The 23,902-nt window shown below is 35.3% G+C and overlaps 1 long non-coding RNA gene across 1 annotated transcript; it reads left to right on the forward strand.

Moving 5' to 3' along the window:
- The first annotated feature begins 1,512 nt into the window (after window positions 1-1,512).
- Window positions 1,513-23,685, forward strand: LOC142412258 (uncharacterized). The gene is made up of 3 exons (XR_012776444.1): window positions 1,513-1,596; window positions 4,453-4,507; window positions 23,649-23,685. It is a non-coding gene; the product is annotated as an uncharacterized LOC142412258 (long non-coding RNA).
- Window positions 23,686-23,902: the final 217 nt, after the last annotated feature.

Raw genomic sequence — 23,902 nt, forward strand, 5'->3', positions numbered from 1 at the left:
GTCTCCCCGGTATGTTTGAAAATTATTGTCTTACAACTTTCAGAATAGCTTCTGCACCACACCTTGTGAGAGGACATGAGTCAGACATGCAACCTAACAGGAATCTCGATATGAATTCCTGGTTATGAGTCACACTAAGGAACAATGTCTTGATCCTTGCTTGGAATCGGAAGCATGTAAACTTCCTTCTTCCTATTGTGCTTAGCTTCTAGATGAGAAAAGTCCTTTTGTACTTTTAATTAAAAGAAACATGATAAGAAATCATGCTTTATTCTAACTGCATGTAAGGTGACAAGGATAGATAAGTTTTGTGGTAATTAAATGAAATAACAAGCACTTTATAGAAGGTGCCAAATTAGATAAAAGTGTCTTTATCTCCGTATTTATATATGTATATGTATAATTTTGTTAAACCCTGTTTCTGTTACTAACACATACTCATTTAAATGCATTCAAACCCATTTTCTGTTTCTAATATATGTTAGTGATTTTGCATTTTCAAAATAAATACCTGGATACATGGAAAACATGGAAATTCTGTCAGTTGCTGACATGTAATTGTCAATGGACTGTATAACCTACTGATAATTGATTAATGCATGAAGCATGTTGGCTTGCTTGTAGACTTTTTATACTGGTACCTTCATGCCATACAATCTGCCCACTACTGTATATGGTTACTATAATATGAACAAATGTTATAGTTTAAACATTTTTCTGTACCTAATGAAATCTGCCCAATGTTAAAATGAAAATGGGAGCATCCTGAATTATATTAACTGGGTGATAAATACTGGTAGCCTACGGAATAAGCATCTTCAGGATCTATGCTAGCCACTACGCAATGAGTTGAAATGCTGTTCCTATAAGATATAACTTAGATTACAAATGTTTTCAATTACCTGTTCCATGGATTCTTTAACTGTACTGTGAAGTAACTGGTATGGATGGCCGCACCAAAATTGGTCTCCTCTAATGTAGACTTTTCTATACAGTTGAAGTACATTACTGTTTTGGTATAACTGGTACTTGACCTTCTTCTGTACTTTTCCTACTGAGAATTAAAATGCAAGTGAATATAGAGTAGGTATTCCTTCTGGGTTGAGATGTAAGCTTGTAAAGGATTTATAAGGAATATCCCAACTGGGTTGAGATGTAAATTTGTAAAGGATTTATGTGTAAACAGGCAACCTGAAATGCACATTGACTTGACTTGTATTTGAACTCCCTTTTTCTTTCCAAAGGTTGGTTGATGTCAAAGGCCATCTGTTTCCTGTAGTGCAGAAACATGTAGACATTGAGAGAACAGAATTTTAATCTGTTCAGTAAACTACAATTTAAATGTTTGTTTCAAGAATCTGAATAGTTTCAACATTGGAATTTTGAGTGCAGTGATTTTCTGCTTGTTTGTATATTTAACGTCTGAGTGTTATGATATATCTCAAAGTAATGAAGCATGGCATAGTCTCACTATGCCTGTACTGGCACCATTTCAGACTTGTTGAGGATACCCAAATCTCAGATACCATTTGAGTGAAGGAGCTGGATCTGGTGTGAACCATACTTCACTCAGCAGGAGGACTTTCTTAGTAGAAGGTAAGGAGTGTTCAACTGAAGCTCCGTATACTGTTTTGTTTCACAGATGTGTATACAGCCTTGGTGTCATAGCTAGCTGTCTTAGCCTAGAAGGCTGGACCATCTTGAGAATCCAAGTCATTAACTCTCAGTTTCTCACATCAGCTGAGTGAGCATTGCCTTAGTCCTTCAGTCTGAAAGGAGCTGTTCCCGTATTTAAATATGATTTGTTAAATTTTGAACTCTCAAGAAACGAACTTTAGAGGAAATATTTGATATCATATCAAGTACCAACTACAGCTATGAAATAACTTTATGAATATGAAGTTAAGCTGGATTAGTTTACTCTTGCTTGATTTAGTTGTGTAGAGTGGACTGGGGCACTAGAAAATAAAAAAAAGTTGATTTGAAACTAAATCAGTGGAGGAGAAATTTAATTATGAAAGTGGATCCATCAATTGGCACTGGTTATATTAAAACAAAGCTAAAGGCCAAATCTAGGTTATGAAAGCATGAAGGAATCCTGGGACACTCTGCTTCATTAAGATAAACAAGAACAGAGCCTCCTTTTTTTTATCTCCAGAAAACCTATTGAACTATGAGGTATATCTAATGTGTGTGTCATTCTCACAAGCTATTGCTCTAGTAACTTTTACAACACAGAAGGTCAGAGACACTTTTTAAGTATTGATAGTGTTACTCTAAAGATGGAGGATTGTTGTGGGTTTGTTTGGTGGGTTTTTTGTTTTTTTTTTGTTAGTTTGGGGTAGTTGCCATTACCTGTCTGAGTTTCATTTACATATATAGACATACATAGAGTATATGATAAATGGTAACCAGACATGATTTTTAAAGGGAAAAGTTTTAACAAAGTTATAAAGTAATATAAAGTAATTGCTAGGTCATCTTTCTGTCTCAAAAGATTAAATCTCAAAGGTGAAAGAGTTTCTATTATTACAAAAATCTGTTACACAATACTTTTATTACTCATATTGTGGTTCTATTTAGAATATGCAGCAGACTCATACTCTGTTACGTCAAAAAATCTAACCCTGAATGAATAACTCTACATTTATATGTGAATCGAATATACATTTAGGTGCCATACAGAGAAAAAAATTAATTCAACTCTAGTCTGTATTGAAGAAGATTTAAGTATCCACAAAGGAAGTATCAGTTCTCAAGAAATTTCTATGATTAAAGAAACAGTGCATTTAGGCTTCTCATGTCTTGGCTGCTTTCACTGTTTTGATTAACATTAAATAAGAATATTTTAGTATTGCTGAAGTGCAAAGTAGTGGTATAAATTTGCTGATGATTATATATCCTTTATTGGCAGATATGATTTACTTTTTCATATTCCTTACCTAATTCTTGAGGCTAAGCTAAAATTTTCAAAATAAAGTATTGTCCTCTTAGACACTCAGTTAAAGTAATTTTACTTCATTTGTATAAAATGTAACCTGTCACTATGCTTCACCATAAATATTAAAACTTCTTACTCATACATGACATAAAACTGTATAATTAAATAATATGTATAATGGATGGAAAATTTGCCAGAATTGCTATTGTTCTGGTGCTATTATTTGTTATGCTTGGTTTGTTTGTTTGGTTTTCTATGTGGAAATAATAATAACAGAATAATACTTCAGGAATATTTGCAAAACAACAGCATTTTGGCTTCAAACCCAATTAGAACAAAAAGCACAATAACACATTATAATATAAATCTGACACGTAGTTTTCCTTCAGGAGATATTAAGTTTTTAGTTTTAAACAAGTCCCTTAGAAGCTTTAGGGTTCTTAGGATGCCTAGAGTCAATTTTGAACAATTTTGCAACTTACTACAGGGAATCTTAATTCAAATTCAACAAAACACTGAAAGAGGTAGTGCTTTGGGGTACTTAACTTCCTCAAAGGACCATCAGTGTGAAAACTCAGATGGGGAGAAGCAACATGTAAATAAAATATGTCAACCTAAAAACATGGTAAATAGCAAGTATAGCTCTTTCTTCTTAGGGAAGAAAAATTGTATTTCACATTATCGGGACATACAACTATTCACTATGATAGAAAGCAAAATTACTAAAATGCATTGTTTCACTGTTAGAGACTGGGATAAAATTCTTCTGCATTACAGGAGGTTGAATTAGTTGCAAATACAGGATCTAATTCCCGATTCTTATTTGAGAGAGATGCTGCTGAACTTGGCCTTCAAGTCTTTGTTCCCCAAGGAAGTACTTCCTTTAGTACTTCCAAAGAAAGTACTTAATGATATGGGCGAATAATTTTCATTTTGTGGGTTTTTAGCATTGGATGCTAATGATGACATGTGACTCATTGCTTAAGTTACATTGTGGTGTTTCTGATATGTGACAAACTGTATGACAGCTTGTAAGCTAGAAAACCACAAATGATGTATCGAGTGCTCTCATGATTAATTTAGGCAGAAAAACCCCAAAATTAAAAATAAATTCCTGTCACTTGCAGACTCTGTTGGTAGTACTGAGTGTTCGGCTGTATGCTCATGATTAACAAATTATTTCACACTGAAATTAACAGTAGAACCACCTCAGTATATGTATCTAGAAAACTGAGCACCATATTTTTATTAATATTCAACAGTCCTGCTCTTCTGTGAATGCTGCTCTTTCAATATCATTCTCCAAAAGATATGTTAATGTCACACACTCTTCTTCTTCCATTAGCAGATTCAGGTTTCTGAACTTATCACATTAATTATGGTGATCTAGTCACATAATAGAATAACATTTGATATAGGAAGAGTTTTGAAAATAACATATTTCATCAGAAGGTACAAGAAAACAACTATTCTGTCCCAAAATTCCTAAAATACTTTTTTTTTTTTTTAAGATTGTCTATGGCATGGTACAATTGTGACACTAAGACACTTATGCCATACATACAAGTAAGTATTTAGAACAGCTTAGTGTTGTTATTTTTTTAACTGTGTACTCCAATTACTATTATGCATATTATAATATCTTTGTATGGTAATCCTAGTTAAAAAGCTTTTAGACACTTAGTGAGATTCATAAAATCCCCTTTCTTATTGTTGACGGTATTGATATGCCTAGACATTAACAAAGGCATTACAATATAAACTAAAAATGTGATCTTAATTCTGTTCAGAACATTTTCACTGCAAGAGTCTGAAGGAGCTTGTAGTCACATACCTCCTGGATTTAATTAATGCCTTATAGATCTAATACAACTTTTCTTTCTTGTTCATTTAATTTGCTGAACTGGAAATTGCAATGAAAAATAGATATGATAGATATATGATAGATAAGTAGATTATAGATAGATATGATAGATATATGACAGATAGGTAGATTTAGACTAGATATAAAGAAGAAATTTTTTATGATGAAGGTGGTGAAAGACTGGAACAGGTTGCCCAGAGAGGTGATAGATGCCCATCCCCAGAAATATTCATGGTCAGGTTGGACAGGGCTCTGAGCAACCTGATCTAGTTGAAGATGTCCCTGTTTGTTGTTGGGTGGGTTGGACTAGATGATCTTTAAAGGTCCCTTCCAACCCAAACTATTCAATGATTGTATATGCAGGATTTTTACTTCCTCTATTCTGGAAGAATAGGAATAAAAATGGCCTGGAGGGGGGCAGCGCGCAAGGAGGGGAAAGAAGCCTCTTATGTATTAGTCACATACACTATTTCACTAACTTTGTATTTCACTGTACAGCAGGCCTGTAACATTACGAATGATACAAGAACAAGGAGAATCACTTAAAAAATATGAACCTTCTATCTGACCCTTGAAGACATATACTATCAGATAGTTTGGAGTTGCGTATTGTTAAGGAAACTGTATTGTGATTTTCCTTTGCGAACAATGCACTGGAGTTATTTTTTCCTTTGCAATTATTATATCTCAAGGTCCTTTCAAAATGACTTTTGACTATTTAAAAAAAAAATCTTTAAGTTTACATATCCTTTATCTGATCTGAGAAAGTTATTTCTATTGATTAAATGATTTGTACATTCTGAACGGAATAGACAGAATTTTTACAATCAAACTGTTAATATTAATGAATTCCTCTGCCAAGGTATAACAGAACATGTACATAAACAAGACCAGTCATAAGTACAGCAGAAGGTATTGCTCCTGGCAAGTGTTAGCAGTGAAAATGATAACGCTTGTAGTATCTCATCACCACAGCACAGCGCTGTAAGGTCAAAACATTTGTCCCATGTTGCTTTCCCTATTTTCTTCAGTTTGACACGCTGCACTAAAAAGATACAGACCTGCTGTCACAATCCCAGTAGATCAAGTTGTTGATGTCAAATATTTTCAGCCCCTTCAGGGCAAAAGCACTATGCTGGCAGCCTCGCCAGTGAGCCAGATAAGCCCTCAGTACATCGTATAGTCACTTTATTACCTCTGTCTAGTGCTGACTGAATAACGTCAAGAGTAGAAAAGATGGTTGTGCATACTCCCTACACTTTTTTCCTTCCGTACAGCAGTATGGCACAGTGGATAGGGTTGTGTACTGACGGTAGTCACTGCTGGTTTGCCGATTGTTTTCCATATTGCTTTTTATCCTTTGCCTTCACACATCTTTCTGTAAATACCCAGGAAAATGGTAATGCCCCCACCATTTTCAGGATTCATTGATAAATAATACCACATACTAAATAATATGAACGAAAATAATAAGTTTTCTTGGGTATTTGTCACAGCTGCAGTTTAATGCTAGCATTTCTTACAGTGATAAGCATGTAAGGTAGTCTGAACACTCTTCATCTCTTGCCTACTTTCTCGGGAATGATCTTGCGTCTTTCTTTCTATGCAAGGGGTTAGTAAGGATATCTGTCACTTTCCTTCTAATGGGCTGGAGGTCACCATTTGGGAGGTTTTTCTACCTCTCTGTCCTTTGATATTGTAGGATCTCAGATATCAAATTGCCTTTCATTCCAATTATAATCTAGATTTAACTGGTCTGGAAATACACTGATGCTTCCTAATCTTGATTAACAGTGTGCTGCAACATCTCTTGGAATGAGAAAAATATTGCTCTAATGTAGAAGAAAAAATTGACCAACACACTACATGACTACCATAAAACAGGTTAGATAGAACTTTGGTATCTCACTTAAGAAAAAGAAATTTAAAAAAAATCAATGGCTAGGATTAACCTGAAATACACAATTCTGGCTCATACTCACCAAGGGACTAAGCTTCATTTTTTTTTTGAGCTTTATTCACTTTAAGGTTAACATAGATCTCTAAAGCAATATAATCTTTCAAAATCTAATTTAATAGTAACAATCTTTAAAAATTTAAAAACATAACAAAAACCAATATTGAACCAAAACTCAGAAGTCTCTTCAGTCATTTGCTGGATAGTACATATAGTTTGTAAAGGATGGCATCACAGTGAGAAGTTTATGGAGACAAGATACTCTTGGAAGTATTAACTTTTCTTAAGTACAAAAGCTTCTAACGACCATATGGTTGTAGTAATTTGTAGTAAAATGATCAAATTTGACCAAAATGCATGATTACAATTTGATGCACTGGAAGTGATTCCTCAAGAGTGGTGAGGAGGGCCTTAATGCATACTTTTTTCTAACAGTTAAGTAGGTGTTTAAAAAACCAAACAAGCAAAAACCACAACAAAAAAACCCAACTGATCCTTTTGCCCACTTGACAATACAAATATAAACTAGATGTGAACTGGCTAGAAACTAGCAGAGGTGTCTTTGTACTGCATTACTGGAAAAGTAAGTGCTAGGGAGAATGGTGTAGAGGCACTAAAGCTGGTTATAAGATATCCAGTCCCATCCAGAAGGTGTTAATTAGCTACCTGTAGTAGGTTTTTTTTCCTTCTTTTCCTCCTACCATTTTACGTATCCCAACCATTCATTATTCTAGATAATGGAATTGGTGGGATTTACTTCAGAGAAACAATTTTATAAAAACATGCAAATGTGCATCTTTCAAAGCCAAAGAGAAAACAGCCTTCCTGAAACAAGTCAACACCTCATCCCAGTATCAGAACTGGGGCAAGGTGTGGCAAGGGAGCTTTGTTTTTTATTTGGTTTAAAAGGGAAGTAATACCATTTATAATCATAATAACAAATAATACCTAAATAAAAAAAAACAAGCCAGTTCTCTTGTTTTAACACCTCTTCTATTATGCTCATGACAGATAATGATGGCTTAGTTTAAGAGAAAGAAATTCAGGTTTTGTTGATACATGTTTTCTTATTCGAACTGTTTTTCTTTTAATTTCATTGAACTCTTTACTTGGAACTTTGGTATTCAAGAAAATCTCTTGACAACAAATGAAGCTAGGGGGTGGAAACCTAAGTACTCCTAAATATAAGACTTATGCTTCCACTGAAGGTGGTTTTACATTATTTTGAGTTCACTGAAATAATGAACTGATTTTGTTGGAGTAATCCAAAGCCAAATCAAGAGTTTTAGAGTAGTGATCATTTATTCATTATTTGTAACTTTTGCTTATTATTTTGCTTTACTATCAAGGCTTTAGTTCTTTATAATACTGTTCTTTATAAAGAACCTGTTAACTGCTTGAAGCATTAGGCTGCAGGACCATATTGCCTGACGTGCTCTCTTTATTTCTGCATCCTCATTCTACTGGACAGATGGGGTATGCTGGTCTCTTGGAGTAGCTCAGCATTCAGAGGGTTTGTGAACTCTCTGGGGAAACAAAGGATTTCTATTTGACCCTCTTACATTTCATGAAGGAATTGCATCCATCAATTTGGTGGGAGTTAGGCTGCTAACTACGTTGGTAACAAGATCATCATATAAAAGATGATCACCACATTAAAAATATGTATATATAGCTGACAGTTTTTGAAGGGCAGATATAGATCTGAAGTAGACAGGTACCTTTCTGGAGGCCACAATGTAGAAAAGGATGGAATTTGAGATGGAGGTATCTGGATTCTACTTTAGGGATCAGGTATCTGAAAGATATATGCTAACTTCTAGGTGCCTAAAGTCCTTACAGGGTCAAATTTTCAGATGTCACACATGAATATTTAAGATTTATGATAATGTTTCCGATCCCTCAAAGGCAGATGGAAAAGACAAGGGTGTACATAAGAGATTATGGGATGGCTGGCCATATAAAGATCTTCGGTTTTTAAACTTAATGCTAGTAGACTAATATTTAGATTAATATTGACAAGACCTTTATGTGAATGCACTGGAAAACAAAATCCTGTACTCTTTATTGAAAAGAATAAATAGGGACATGATCACCATGAAACAAAGAATGATGGACAGAAGCCTAGTGAGCTTAGCTTTAAAGAAACAGGGAGCATGAAAGACCATGGCCAAGATAAGTATGAAGGACAAATGCCTTATTCTTTACATCCCATTGAGTTCTGGTTTACAACAAATCTTGATATTGATCCTGCATCCCCCCAAAAAACACAGGGCAAGGCAGTATGGTTTTGTGCACTGTCCACCTAGTTCCCATCACATTCAACCTTCAAGAAAGCTTAATAGCTGCAGTGCAGTAAATAGCTGCAGAAAAATAACTCTGACAATCTTGAGCACAATTAGAGTGGTACAAACTAGCTAGAATAAAAATGCTTTTAATATAATAACCTCATTTTTGTTGCAAGTGGCCATAGAAGTTTCTTAATGTCCTCTGTAAGGATGTTCCCATCTCTGGTACAGTATCCACCCTGGTGGAGTTGTTGAATAAGTCAGTGTAGCTTAATCAAATGCAGAAGTGGATAAGAAAACAATGAAAGTTACAATGTTGGATTCATACAAATATATATATATATATATATATATAATTCTTTGAGGGACCAGCCTGTATGGAATAAGTATGGCCAAGTTAAAGTCACAGAAGGTATTATAGAAAAATGAGGTGGGGTTTTTTTCTGTGAAAAGCAACTGTTCTGTACAGACAAATGATATAACTTAAAAGAAAAATAACAACATTACCTCTGCAGTTTCATTTGGTCTGAAAGCAACACAGTATGTGGAACACTTAATTTGTCAAGACATTCTGGCAGCTCTCATCAAAAGTCCAGTATAAGCTTTACTAGTTTGGCTCATTAAATTGAAAATGGGCTTGGAAAAGGTCATGGGGAATTAGAGGTTACAGAACCAATAATCAAAGCAATTAGCTATAACTTGAGTCTTCTGAGCTGCCTAAAAGAGAAAGCAGATCTGTCCTTGTCAAAGAGAGAAGGATATTAAAATTGCATACCAAGAAGTAATCCGGAAAGGTTATTACAACTATGTAGAGCATTGCAGAAGTTTGGGTTCTTTTGTTGTTGTTTTGTTTTGGTTTTTGTTTGTTTTTTTTTTTTAAAAGAACAAAACTGCTAAACCCTCCCAAACTCCAAATCAAAGATTAACATTATGCTATTCCTGTACTAAGCTCCCTGTTTTAAATGTTTCCGATTCACAGTGAGGATTCCTATGCTTATTTATATTGTGATGGTAGATATATTAAAGTCTTAGGGTCTGATCCTTTTCAGATATTATATTGTAAATCAGAAATAACTCTATTGAACTTAATTGAGTTATGTCAGTGTAAAAGTGATGTGAGAGGAGAAACAGGCCATTAATGTCCAGGTGAATTTTGATTAAAATAATCCATTCTGTGAAACGTGAAAACGTATACCAAGTTGTTAAATGCTTTTTCTCTTAATGTATGTTCACATAAAATTCTTCTTTGTTCTTGTAGCAGTTAGCCGTTTCTCTGGATTTTATAACATATTATATGGCAATACAAAATTGTCTTGGAGAAACATGCAAGCTAGAATTAGGAGTTTGGAAGCTATCCATGTTGCATCCATTTTTTATTTTTTTTTGTCCGGAGGAAAAAGACTCTCTATTAAGAAGTTCCAAAAAGAATTTGGATTTATTAATTGTTTTTAAGTTGCATTTTTTTTAAGTTGCATTTTTTTTAAGTTTTAATATCAGATAAAAGTCTGGTCAAGATCTGAAATAGAATCAGACTAACAAAAAGAGTATAGGTTGTATTTCTTTTTTAATTCATTAAAGGATTGTCAGAGGAACATTTCGTTCACATAAGCACCCTGAAGATTATGGCTGGAGCTCCCAAGTTAGCCCACTTGACACAGTATCAACCGTCCCCAACTTCTCTGCTTCTCACATTGGCCAATATTTTCTGAGCTGTTCTACAGCTCCTTCACTAACTTTAAAAATACATTTCAGGACCACTGTGTTAATCACAGTGACTACAATTTACATTTTCACATGTGGGCATGCTTTAAATCATGCTTTGCATTACTTCTTAGAGTTTACTTTAGTCTGAGCAAGATTGGTACCAAAAATTTAAACTAAACTGTCAGCTGAGATTATTAGGCTCCATTGGCCTCAGAAAAGAGGCTACGTAATTAATACCAGCTCAGGATTTGGCCCCGTTGCCTTAAAGTTGTTGGAAAACTAGAATGTAGTGTGTGAAAGTGTTCACTGCTGAGAAAGGGATTCTGCTGGACTAGAACACAAAGAAGGCTCAAGTTTGGAAGCTTTCCTAAAGATCCAAGAACTGGTATGTTTCACTTAAAAGAAAATCACAGACAAACTATTTAAGAAATGTAATACCTTTATCAGCACAAAAGTGGAGAAATAGCAGAAACTAGCAACTGGAATGACTGTAAAGCCTTTTAAATTAAACTCAAGGCAGCAGACACAGATGGAAACTTTAGTTTGAAAATGGCCATCACATTGTGAGTTGATGAACTAGGTAGGAAAATGGAAGGCAAATGCTGCACTGCACATGTACAGAACTTGTTTAGAATTAGACTCTATTGAACAGAGCTGCTCAGAAAGCTGGAAAGAAAACTGAATAATGGCGTGCAAAGACAAAAGGTTTACCATAAGGCAACATTTGTGATAAGTGCTTTCAAAGTGCTAAACTATCTTTTTGGATGTCATAGGAGAGAGCAGTTGCTGAGTTGAAGGTGACAAGGGGTCACTTCTGCAGGGCCAGAAATGACTTCAAAAATACAGACTTTTCAGAATCAGCAATCTACCAAAGTTGTAACACAACAGCGTGGTATGTTGAGCAGTCTTGAAAAAAAACAGACCACTGGACTATGTTTAATAGGTATGATACACTTATAAACTTCCTCCAGCCTAATAAAATAACATTTCAGGACCTATTCAGCTCATGATCTTACCATGCTACTCATGTTAGAGATAAAGGAAGATTTCAGTGGTTTACATAGCTGAGTTTCTCTCACAGTCCAAATACATTCTGTGTTTTTTGTGAATATGAATGGAATGACCGAATGATATTAAGCAGGAAATTTTTTTATTACGGTGATTTCTGTGATTTCATCAGATAAAACTGTGATTTCATCATACTGAGTAATGTAGCTGGACCTGTGGGGAGATCCTTTCTTGATCTTTTTCCCTCAGTTTTAAAATGAAGGTAAAGAGATGGTTTCAAATAATTTTATTATGGTCTATATTGTTTTCCAAAAATAAACCATACATTCTATATAATTGTTTTTCATTACACCTTCTTCCAGATGTGGAATATTTGGTTGGCTTTCTAGTCATTCAGGAATTTATTTTTGAGTTTTCTCTTTTGATAAGTGTGAAAGAAAAACTGTGGCAGTGATAATTTTACATCAGATAGTAAGGGCTCCTATTTATTCTAGGTTAGTTTGTTTTAGAAAAAACACGTGGATTGTCTAAGTGTGATCATTTGACTGTAATTTGAGCCATTCTTAATAAAAGATTTGCCCTCTATTTGACATATTACAATAATACCTTTCTCTGGAGGTTAGCTGTTTTTTATTTCCAAGTCCTTTTTTTTTTCTGTGTAGTTATGGTAAAATATTGCAGAATAGAATATTCCCCATGATTAACTAGCTAGCAATGCATATAAACTTATGAAGTAGGAACAAATTCCTTTAGGCCACAGTAGCTGAGCTAGAAACAAAATGTCATTTTGTATACCTTTTACATACTGTCAGAATTTTTTAAAAATCTAGTATGATAGATGGAAATTAGTGGTATTTGTGCCCTTATGCCAACTTTTCCCTGTGGACTATATGGACTATATAGCCCCTATCTTAAAGGTTTTACTGCTCTCTAAAAGCTATACCAAAGCCTTAATCTTTGTCCTCTGAGTTGTTTTGGATTTAGGATTTAGAAACGATTTTCATCTTTTGTCCTTTTTCTCGTTAAAGCTCTGAACTTACACCATATGTCTAAATGCACTGCTCTGAATTGTAGGCAAAAGTTGTGTCATATGACCATCACCGAATCTAGAGTCAAAACCAAATAATGGACAAAATATTGCCAAAGGTTTAGTCTTGAAATGTAACAAGGAGCAGTTTCCTAATTTATATATTATCATTTTCTATACTTTTTTGAGCAAACTGTGGGCAGGTGTCTTAGCAGAAGGCAAATGTTCTAGGGAGAGCTTTGCAGTGAAAGAAGAGGTATTTAGGAAAAATTTTTATAGAATGAGATCAAGCTAAAGGGGAGAATGAAAGGTGTGAATGAAAATAAGAGACAATGCTTTTAACATGCACCGTAAGTACACTAATATTTGGTGGAGGGCTTTATATAGGCAAGATTTCCAGGAAAGAACCACAGTTATGGCCTATACTAAGAGCTGAAATATGAGGAATTATGAATTTTGAGGGAAAATTTTGGGTGGCTTAGAAATCTATAGAAGACATATGAAAGAGGGTAATGCACCAGCTATGCCCACTGCCAGACTTTCTTCATGGGTGGCATTTATTTAAACAGATAAATAAATAATGTTTTTAAATCATCATTCTCATCAGGGAAAAATCTTGGGAGACCCTCTGTGCTCTTGTTTAGGTTCAGCTACATGTCTACAAAGGGCTAGAGACAAGACCAGGCTAAATGTCTTGCCTCAGGTCAGATTGAGTTCATTAACAGAATCTGAGTGGAACCCAAATTCTTGACTTGCAGTACCTTTCCTGAATGCAAAGCTTTATTTTTTAACAAGAAATAATATAGTTTATCTATTAAAGAAAAAAAATCTCATGAAATATTTCTCATGAACCAGCTGGTCATGTGATGCTTCAGATAAAGCACAGGCTAGTTTTGCTATAATATTTGCTGAAAGCCCTACTGATAGAACAGCTATCGTCTCTCAGATTAAGGGAAATGGCAGAATCTCATCAAAGCTGTGTAGAAAGGGTTGGCTTCCCCTTACAGGTTCTGCAAATGTCCTTTGTTATCAGCTGTGCAGAAAATGAGGCTTCTGGATTTCCCCAGTTTTTAGGATATCTGGAGGAATTGTATTTCCTATTTACTGATATTGGTCTAGAAATGAACTCATATCCAAGGTGGTGTAATAGATCATAAAGTTTTATTTAGAAAGCTGGTAAAAAAAAATTCAAAGATTAAGAGATTTTTCTGTGGTGATTTTTCTGTGGTGTTGTCATCTCCCCCCCCCCCCCCCAAAAAAAAAAAAAAAAAGGATGTGGAGAAGAATCCTTCGCTCTCTATAAAATGCCAGTGTAGTTGTAAAGTACCTGGCACTGTTGATTACAGTAATAGTAGAAAATTAAACTTCCAAGTAAAAAAAACCCTGGCAATTCTTAGAAGACCAGACTATATTACATTTAAGTAAAAAGGAGAGTAAAGAAACCTCAAGATTTAAGATAGTATATATGAATCTTTTCCTTTTCAATGATGAAGTTCTATCCAGTGCAACAAAATTCTCAAAATTGAGAGGAGGAGTTATCAAGGAGTCTCAGCCATTTCTATAGTCATGGATTGCATGAAAATATGCAAGTTGTCTATCTTCCTTTAATAGTGCTTGCCAGCCCACTGACTTTGACATTTTAATCACTTTCATGTTCTGGATGTATGTAACCCGTTGTTATGATAATATTCTGAATATTCCCCAAGACTTTTCTGGGTGAGAGGTGACAGAGTATTGTGATTTAAAAAAAAAAAAAAATTTTTTTTTTAATGTGTGTGTTTTCAGAGGATTGGTGAAGGTTATAAAATATGAGATAAAATCTCAGTTTATTTTATTGACTAATAGTACACAACATTGTTCTAGCAGAGTTATCTAAAAAAATTAATATTTTTAAGTAACACTGCATCTTATCAACAAGTCTGTAGAGTGCTAGCCATATTATCTTGTTCTGAATTGGAACCTAGTCAGTGTTTTGGATCAGCATTAAGTCCTACCCAAAAGGCTGAAAAATCACTGAACAGTTTCCAGGCCTAAACTTAGATCTTGACAATTTAAATAGAATTAAAATGTGAAACAATTGCATAATCTTCCCAGCTGAAGAAAAAAAAAAAAACAGGAAGGAAACTTGGTCAGGAAATTGTTCAATGGGCGAAGTAGGTACTGGCATGCTTAAGTGGGTGAAAGGAACGTAGAGTTACACACCTGCCATGGGCCATTGTGTGACATTGCTTGTAAAATGTCATTATGAATCAGCTTCATTCTGAACTTCCATAAGGAGGGAAAGAAGTGTTAAAACCATTCAGTGAAATAAGAGGTATACTAGTCATTTCTTATTATCAAAATTATATATAGTTGCAAAAGATTTAGCTGAAAAGTATTTACTCTTGAGGAAGTGGCAAATGCAGCCAGTGAGGAGTCAGATTTTAATAAAGGCAAAATGAAGTTCAAAGTATAAACGTGATGCAGTATAGTATGCTTGCGTTTGATAGCTACAAAGATGAAATTCAAGACAGGTGAAGAGAAAATACAGATAATAAACAGAAGGCCAAATCTTCAGACCTGACAAAACATAAAGCATTTATTTGGAATAGAATGGTCTTGTTACAGTAAATATAATATCTAACATGTTCAGTTTCATAGAGGGCATTGTTGCAGAGAGGGATTTGGTGAGAAGTGCTGGTCAAGTTGCAAGCACGTGCACTGGAATGCAAACTAAGTATTTACATCCCTTATGAGAAATGTCGTACTATGACTTTATCTCTAACCTCTGAATAACTTTATGTAATTAGAAAATAATTATCTGGTAACTATATTTGCTGCTGAAGCTTGGATTAGGATATCAAAATTCAAGAGAGGGAAGGTAAACTTAAAGGAGTCATCTTGCAAAAAAAGCATCTGCTGAAAATGGAAAGCTACTAAGCTCATGCTCAGTTTTACGCTAATGTAACTTCATCATTAGAAAGGTAAATCCATTTTGAAAGTGGGGTAACTTGTTAGTAAATTAAACCAATTCACACTTTATGGGATTGCAAAATTATAATTGGTTGTATATGACACACTGTCCTGAAATCATTCTAGCAAAAGGTCAAAAAAAGTTAAGAACAATGTTCCAAGTCACTTTCTGAACTAGCCTGGTTACTTTGTATTTAACGGATTCCACAAGCCTGGAGGAAAAAAAGAAGATGAAATATTGTCCAACTCTACCCAATAATGTATTGTGACAGGTGGGATTTATGAATCTCATGACTTGCTCTTTATTGATCAGAAGCTGATCATACCAATTGAATTAATAAAAGTACAGTTAAAGCCATTTACAAATGATGCTTGGACATAACTGAGAGTAGGCTTTATTGATTTCTAGTGTCAACTGTGCTTGAGAGAGATATACCATATGTTCAACACATGAAAATAGCAGAAACAAAAATCAAAAGAAATCTCTCCTACGCTATCAGCCAATAAAGTTTTAAATGTGTGTTGTAAAGAATTGAATGGACTCAGTGCAGCACATCCATGTGTGTTTCATAATATCCCATCATTTAAATGAACAGCACAAATAATCAGTTAAAAATCTATTAAGTAAGTTTTTGCTGAAGAACTTATTTAAAACACAGTTTTACCATTTTACCAATATTTTTCTGGCTACTGAGTTACTTTAAGTATGTTTTCAATAGGAAAAGCAATGAAAATTCTTTTTCTATCTATGCCTCTCCTATGCAAAGTACCTGCCATGGACACATAACATTCCAGTGGAAAAATAATCACAACCAGATTTGGTATGCCTTCATCTTCAAAAGTATTTTCTAAGCATTTTATGTGGCTCTTACAAGTCTTCTGCATCGTATCATGTCAGGTTCTGGTCATAGGGCAAAGAACTTTTGGTTTCTTACACTACAAGGTAGCATGCCAAAAACACATCTCTGAGAAATCAAAGAAATAATGCAGTGTAGATATACAGTGTGGAAAGTAAGACTTGATGTTGTTACACAGGATTTTAATGTGGGACCTGCAGTCATTAGGATTGCGTTATATGAAAAAGATGTTTATGTTTATTTAATACCTAATCCTTTGGAGCTGCAAGAATATGGATATCGTTTCATTGATTACAGGGTCAAGAGTAGTTGTCTCCTATAGTACTTGTTCATGTTAACTCATACCCCACTGCCAGTAGGTGAAATGGATTCTGCCATTTAGCTTTTGCCGAAATGGCTTTTGCTCAGATGTGGAAGCTCACAGTTCTCATATTTAGACCTTTTGCCTAGGATATTCATATGTACGTTGATCATAATTGCTCCACTGGTCAATTCAGTATAAGCCTTGACAAACTGTAAATAGTTTTTTAAAGTGATTGAGAATTTTCTGAATCACAAAAATGTTTAATCTTCATGGGAGTGATACAACCTAATGTAAGGAAGAGGGTAAACTAGAAAATACATTACCTAAAACTTACCACTTCCATTACTAGCTGTTTCTTTAAAAACCCTTCCACTGGAACTTATCCCTGTGCCAGCCTGTGTACCTTCAGTATGCTACTTCTTTTTTAGAGAATGACTTTTACATATTTGAGATGATCTGTCCCCATTTGTTCCTAGTCAGTTATGTAGCTTTGGAGAGAAGCAAAAGAACTGGACTTCTCAGCATGGAGATTGCTTATTAAACTTTTACCTCCTCAGCCAAAATTTTTTTTAGATTGAACTTTTTCTTATTTTCCATGAAGAGATTGGGGTTAATCTAGACCTTTATTCGGTAACTGCCTTGCATAATTTGACCACTGACATAAATTAATACAGATCAGCATTCCTGATTTTCTAATTGTGGTGGGTTAGCCTTGGCTAGCAGCCAAATGCCCACCCAGTTGCTCACTCACTCCCCTGTCCCATGGGAGTGGGACAAAACAGAAGGAAGATATGAAGACTCGTGGAGCAAGATAGTGACAGTTTAATAGGGAAAGCAAAAGATGTGCATATAAGCAAAAGAAGAAGAGGAATGCATTTACTACTACCCATAGGCAGGCAGACGTTTAGCCACTGAAAATCAGGGCCTAAGCATACATAATGGTTGCTTGGGAAGACAAAGGCCATAACCATGAACATTCCTCCTTCCTCCTTCTTTCCCTGAGCTTTTATTGCTGAGCACAATGTCATATGGTATGGAATATCCCTTTGGTCAGCTATCCCAGCTATGTCCCCTCCAACCTCTTGCCCACCCCCAGCCTACTCACTGGGGTTGTGGAGAAAGAGAGGAAGTGCTGGTACTGTGCAAGCACTGTTCAGCAATGGCTGAACACTGGTGCGTTATCAGCACTTTTTTAGCCACAAATCTAAAGCACAGTACCATAGCACTGGTATGAAGTTAAATCCCTCCCAGCCAGACCCAGTACACTAATATTGACCAAATATTATTCGCAAAGATGAAAAAACCTGTGCATTGTGAAGTACTTCTAATGATGAACCCTTTTATGGCAGCTCCTGCCAGGTTAGTTGTCTTGCATCAGAGAAAAAGCTTAGCATGCCAGAGCAAGAGGAAAGTAAGAATTGTGCTTATCAATGTATCTTAAACATTTTCTTTTCCCTCCTTGTTAATGAGATTGATGTGTCACATGGCCAATTAAAAAGAAGGATACATTTGAGAATACCATTTATTTAGTAAATAATATATTTAGTTGCTAACAAACATGACAGTCTTGAAAAGCGAAAAAAAAAGAGGTAGGATAGGCTTTATGCACTGGCTTTTAATAAAAACTTTCCCATTCATCCTGGAAATGCTAAAGGTTTTTATAGTGAGAAATGTACATTTATTGTGATATTGTTATTCTAGGTTAAATATGTTAGATTTGAAGGATGACAATTGCATATTTAATAATTTTTATTTTTTACAACACAACTACTATATACTCTTCATAGTTTAGAAAGCAACTATGTCAGTGCATAGTATAAGATGCATGCGATGAGGGAAGCAGTGAAGAGCCTCTCAAGAGATGCATACTCAGAATATTCCATACTTAAAAATATAGAGTTTGTAATATCCGTGCAAATCTAAGACAGAGTCCGTCTGCATGTGTTGATCTAAAGATTACATCTAAGAGACCTTTCAGTAGTATACACCATAAAATACAGCTGATTCATCTAATGAAGTTGTTGAGCTGCAACTGCACAATCAAGATTTGAAACTGGGGCCTTGTGGAATGCAGATGTTCCTCTTGTGGTGAGTTAGTGGTTCAAACCACTAATCCAAGGACTTCAGCAAATATCACATTAAGTGACTGAGAAGCCAGTCTGCCCTGCCCATCTGGATAGTCTTGTTCCGCATTGTGTGGGCATGCCCTACTTTTCAGGAAATGCTGTGCCAGTCTAGTTAAGCTAATATTCTTCAGAAACAGTGATGTGATGTGTTTCCAATTTTAGAGCATTCAGACAAGTAACGGTGCTTGGCAAGTGTTTGTAAATTGGGCCAAATGTGTATTTTTGCTATTTCTATTAATGGAATAAACTTTTTCAGATACAGAGGTCTTGATTTCTAGATCCTACACAAAATAATGAATTTGTCCCAAAAGGCACTAATAAAACCTTTCAAACAATTTATCAATTTGTGAAACAAAGGAAAAAACAAACAAATAAACAAAAAAATCTTTGCAACAGGACTCTATCACCAAAACTGAAAAATGTAATTGCTTGAAATTTTCAAAATCTCAGTTCATTAGAGACTATAATTTTCAGTGGAAATCAGCTAACATGAAACATACTGTAGTTGTCAACTTAAATGAAAACAATGTCATCATAAATTCCAAGCAGGCTGTAGAAAAGCATATGGTTCAGTAAATACAATAAACCTTCACTGCAGAAACCGTACACATAAACCAGATCTCCATCTGAAGTAGTAACAAAGATTATAAAGGCATCCCTTGAATAGGCATCCCCCACTTTAATGAAACAAGTTTCAGTTGAAAACTAAAAGATTAAAGAACCACAACAAAAAAGTTTCCCAAAGTCATATCACTTATAACTACAACTAGTTTCCAGATGCAAAAATGCTCAGCTGTTTCTACTATGAGCTCACAATTCAAACCATGTCTTTCACAGAACCCCTACAGAACCCCTTCAGTTTGAATTTTGTTTATAGTCCTGCCTAAGTATTAGTAAAGTCCAGTCACCTTCATTGGGACCGCTCATATGTAGAGGAAGCCAATATACAACAATTTACAGCATCATGACCTTATCTTTCTTCTCAAATTTATATCTTTCAAATCTGTGCTCATCTTTTGTATTTGATATGCATGAAGATTGACAAAATACAGTAAACATTAGTTTTATAATAGTAAAATAAAATATTTGATGTGCGTTTGAAATTCTACCAGGAAAAGCAAGCAAACAAAAAAACCCTAGCTGCACTGAGACCTTCATATTATTTGTTTTGAAATCAAAGGGAACTTGATGCTGACTGCAACAACTGTGTCATAACTATTCTTAATATCCAGAAAAAAGGAAAAAGTAGAACATATGATGGTTTGGGTAGAATAAGTAAACTCGTCTTTTCTGGACAAACAGGAGTTCCCAAGTTGAGGAGTAGCCCTGCCAAACATTCTGTTGTCTCGTGGTTTGAACTTCAGAATATTTGATCACTCACTGCCCTCTAACTAGTAACAGTCAACAACAACAGATGTGATTGTATAGTTTAGTAAGACTTTATGCTCCTTGGATTAGGAAATGCAAAGGAAAGGGGTACAGGAGAAGGGAGTGAGAAGAAGAAACCAGGAAAAGGAAAGAAAGCTCTAAGTTACAATTACAACGCTCTAAGAGTGTTGATAGGCATGTGTAAGATAAGGTCAAGTATAAATTTAGTTTGAAAATTACAGGAACCATTAAAGTAATGAAGTTCTGAGACAACCTTCTAAAAAGCCTACTAACATCTAAAATATCTGGAAAGATTTTATGATACAGTAACTGCAGTGATTAGGCACTGGACTCAAAGATCCAAACAGCCTGTTTAATCTTCTGTTCTGCTGTTATAGTATATGGCATAAAGAGTGCCATTCTTCAAGGTCAGCAGTAATGTAAGAAAATATCTAGTTTATGTCCTGTAGTTTCACGTTACTAAAGGTATAAGGTACAACATACCAAACAGGAGCTAATGAAGGCTGAAGAATGCATATTTAACTTAAAATTATTAGTTGTTGCCACTTAATGGCAGACAGCACTACTTAGAATGTATGTGTGCGCGTGTGTCTCTGAATATCTATACGTGCTTCAGTGTTTCACTAAATAGTTGCTGTTTACTTTGGTAAAGATGGCTATCTGCTGACATTGTATTTGGTTTACATCTACTTCATTTCCATAGGGCATTATCCAATAGATTACTGCTAGTCTCCAAAATCTTAGCATCTCTACCGGGAATTTTACTGTCTCCTTGCCAACCTCCCAAAATAAAGAATAGAATTCATATAGTAATTCGATAGTAATGTTAACACAGTTTGACAAATCTTCATGTCAGCCTCAACTGTGACTGGCCAAAGGCCAAGTGTTTGTCAGATGGATTTTGGCAGTGGATTAAAAATGAAATCTATTTCTGTTACTTTTTTTTTTTAATATCAAGCATACATTTTTCACTACTTTTTGACACAGATTTAAACTACTAAGTGGCATTTTACAAGGACTGCAGAATCCCATGAAAGGTATCTCCTTAAAAATGTTTTTGGCAATGTCCTGGTTTTGACTGGGAGAGAGTTCATTTTCTTTCCCGTAGCTGATATAGTGCTGTGCTTTGGATTTAGTATGAGAATAATGTTGCTAACACACTGATGTTTTTGTTATCGCTGAGCAGTGCTTACACAGAGTCAAGGCCTTTTCTGCCCCTCACCCCACCCCACCAGCGAGCAGGCTGGGGGGGCACAAGAAGCTGGGAGGGGACACGGCTGGGACAGCTGAGCCCAACTGACCAAAGGGCTGTTCCACACCATAGGACGTCACGCTCAGCACATAAAGCTGGGGGAAGAAGAAGGAAGGGGGGATGTTCGCAGTGATGGCGTTTGTCTTCCCAAGTCACCGTTAGGCGTGATGGAGCCCTTGATGGAGCCCTGCTTTCCTGGAGATGGCTGAACACCTGCCTGCCCGTGGGAAGCAGTGAGTGAATGAATTCCTTGTCTTGCTTTGCTTGCGTGCGCGGCTTTTGCTTTACCTATTAAACTGCCTTTATCTCAACCCGTGAGTTTTCTCACTTTTACTCTTCTGATGCTTTCCCCCATCCCACTGGAGGGAGAGTGAGCGAGCGGCTGTGTGGGGCTTAGTTGCTGGCTGGGGTTAAACCACGACAGCCACCATAAAAAAAAGGAAAAATCTTGCTGAACTGAAAATACTGAGTTGAGTTTAATTCTTAGTTTCTACTTTTCACTTTGTTGTCATGTTAGTAAGTGGTCCTTTTGTGTTTGAATTTTAGGCACTCCCAAATGATGCTGTGGGTTTGTAAAAGATGCATGGGTTTTAAAATTTTATTTTACTTTATTTTGTGAGATTAAAATAAGGAAAAATACTTGCTTCGTTTTCAGGATACCCTTTCTTACTTTGCTGTAAACTCCTTGATGATTCAAAGAGGAAATAGGCTGCCCAGTCACAGGAGATTGTTTTTTTTTGCATCAGTTCCATGTTGCAGATGATGGAGGAAATGTTTTATAAAGTTTCACAAATACGTAATTTACTACTCGATGACAGGGAAGGAAAAGGAGTTTGACTGTCAGGAACGTTATCTTCTCTAAAGAAAATAGCCAACTAATAACTGCCTAAAAATTGGTCAATTAAAGTTGAATGGCCAATGAACAGTTATGGTGAAATATCTCTCATTTTAGGACAAAGTACAAGCATACAGGAACACTGTCAGTTGAGAGATTTATTTACTATTGTAGCAGACATAACTGGAAATTAAATCTGTCACTGAAGTTGCTAAGCCATACAATACAAAAGCTGTTCTCACCTAATAAATTGTACAAAATGGAACTAGAATGAGGTTTGAATCTCAAAAGGGTTATTTCCTTTAGCAAAACAGTATGATGCTTGTGCTATAGCTAGTTGGCCAATATCCACTCAAAGTGTGAAGGCCAAGAGCTACCATTATTAAAAGCTGTCCTTACTTCCGGTTTTATCTATTCAAGTCCATACTCTTAGCAATGAAGCAAAGCATATGATTTACGCTGGGCACTCTAAGCTCTCATTGATTAAAGTGTTATGAACACAACTAGAGACATTAATTTTTTTTGTAAAACTGGGGAAAATACAAATGAAGACACAACATCTTTGAGAGGGTAATATGACTTATTTTAAAAATTGTAATAATTACTTTCCTAAGTTTGCATAATTTCAATTGCTTTAGGAAATTATTAGTGCTAATGATAAAAACAGAATTACTTTCACATTTCAAATATTAAGAATTGTGAAAAGCCACTCATTTTAGAGCTTTTCTAGTTTCTTCTGAAAGTTTAGACAGGTGAATTCTATTCCCCTAATGTGTTTTGGTTGTAATAAATAACATTTTCTAATGGAGATGTGTTTAATTATATATTTTCTTTCCAGGTCTACATATTATTTCATGCATGATGATTGATTCAGCAGTAGGGGACAGAAGAATCACATTAAACTTTTTAGTCAATTTTTAAGTTTGGGGGTTTTTTTCTTGGTTTGTTCAAAGGTCTGTTGAAGTCATTTGGGAATCTCTCCCATTTAGTTTTGGATCAGATTCCTAATTTTCCCTCCATCAGTGAATATTCTTTCTGTATGGTAATTTAAAAAAGGTAATTGAAGGTGATGAAGATGTACCAGAAAATTCATGAGATAATTCTTTGCCATATGATTTCTAGACTTCTCTTTTAAAAACCCTAGGATTTAGACATTCATGTGAGTTGCCAGACTGGGTAACCTGGATAGCACTTTGGATATAACAGTATGTCTGGAATGTTTTCAGTCTATAGGGAAGAAAAAGGAGCTTCTGTTACTTAAGGTATGTGAAATAAGTGGTACTTTAAAATTTTACTGGAACTCAAAGTATTAATACAGTAGCTTGAATCTGGGTTTCCCTTCTGTCATATGGCATCTGCAACCTGAAGACTCATATTAATGCTGCCGAAAGAGGCCTG

The sequence above is a fragment of the Mycteria americana genome, chromosome 7 (genome assembly GCF_035582795.1).
Source record: "Mycteria americana isolate JAX WOST 10 ecotype Jacksonville Zoo and Gardens chromosome 7, USCA_MyAme_1.0, whole genome shotgun sequence".
NCBI lineage: Eukaryota > Metazoa > Chordata > Aves > Ciconiiformes > Ciconiidae > Mycteria > Mycteria americana.